Source organism: Lactuca saligna, chromosome 5, assembly GCF_052625555.1.
Source record: "Lactuca saligna cultivar CGN05327 chromosome 5, ASM5262555v1, whole genome shotgun sequence".
Classification (NCBI taxonomy): domain Eukaryota; kingdom Viridiplantae; phylum Streptophyta; class Magnoliopsida; order Asterales; family Asteraceae; genus Lactuca; species Lactuca saligna.
The window spans coordinates 121,183,237-121,184,956 of NC_136421.1; positions in this window are offsets into that span (position 1 = coordinate 121,183,237).

The following is a 1,720-nucleotide window of genomic DNA, read 5'->3' on the forward strand; positions in this document are numbered from 1 at the left end:
AAGTATTACTTTTTGACAAAACATCGTCATCTATAGTTGATGTCTGTCAAAGTGGTAGACTGTTGGAAAGTTTCTCCAAGATCATTAACTACTGTTGATATCTATAATAATAGGAAGGTTCTCTTGAGTTGCCTTCAATACTCAAATCAAGTAGAATCAACAAAAAAGGAATTGATTTAGTACGTATTATGGTTTAATAACTAATTATAAAGTAATTTCAAAATATTATGAGAATTAATTAATAGTCTAATTAATTTAAGGGTTGAATAGCAATTTATCAATAGCTTATTAATCGGGAATACTATAGAACCTATTGTGGATAGTATTCGTATTAGAATTAAAAGGAATTTCATTTTGGGGATATCTCATCACATAAGGGTGGAATGATAAAACTGATCGGTTTTACGCAAAACAAAAAATAAATAAAAAATAAATAAAATAAGTGTGCATGCAACCCTAGAATATGATCTATTTTATCTAATTAAATATACAACTTTCAACATCAAATAAGAAACACTAGCATACCTAACATATTTTCGAAAATATGATTAGGGCTATGAGAAACATACCTTGATTGTTGTTAACAAATAACAAAGAACTTTGTGTTGTTGAAGCCTTGAGAGAAAGCACCACAAATATCGTGCCTCTAGTGGTTCACACCCAAAACTAGAAACAAGATGAATATGGAGAGAGGAGAGGGCATATAAGAATTTTAGTTATATGTCTAACGATATGAGTGGCCAAAATCCTTCGGGATGAGGGCCCTTTTATTGTCCAACAAGGATTCTGTAGATAACCCAAATTTTAAGATAATAATAATATTTCAAATGTTTAATTATCCAACGCCTTATTTATATTTATAGAAACCATAGAATACCCTTATTGAAACTGTCAAACCTTCTCCAAGAAGGTTCTGGAGCCTCTTGTTCAACTATTGAACAATTGGACATTAGACCCTAGACTTTTAATTAATTCTTTTAATTTTTATTAATTTCTGATTAAATATTAATTATATATATAACCATTTGTAATTAATATATTGTTCTCACAACACATTAAGAAATTATTTATTTCAATTTATTAATTATATAATAAATCAACCTCTCTCTCTCTCCAAAAGTCATGCCGTCCAAAAGTCATGTCGTCTAGTTGCTAGTTATGAGGGCAACCCAAAAAACTATGCTACAATCAGTTCAAGTATATACAAATTATAGTTATGGGATTAGACACTTAATCCAACAAAAACAGTGGAAGATATCCAAAGCCATAATCCTTGCTTATTCTTGGCTTGAAGCTTCGTGTCTTCTTTCTCCCTTCTTGTGGAGGAATTCATTAAGAGTTTAACTCCTCCTAGTTATATTTTGATTATGCACTTTTGAGTTTACTGGTTATGAACCAAGAGAGGGATTCCAGTTTGAGTCATTTTTATGTAAACAAGGTCACGAGCACGAGAGCTCAAGCGAGAAGGCATACATCCATAGGTTGCATGTACACTTAGGTATATCATAATTTTTTTTCACTACCTAGTTTAAGTGTTTTTGATACATATAAAACCGAACCTCTAAAAGTTTTAGGCCCTAAGTGCGGATGCTACATTACCCATCCAGTTTCAAGAAGGAAATACATGATGTTGCAAGTGGTTGATGGTGGGGTACCGAATAAGCAAAAGAGTATTGTGTGGCGATTGAAACGGCTTAACCAAGGTCCTTATATGGTTAGA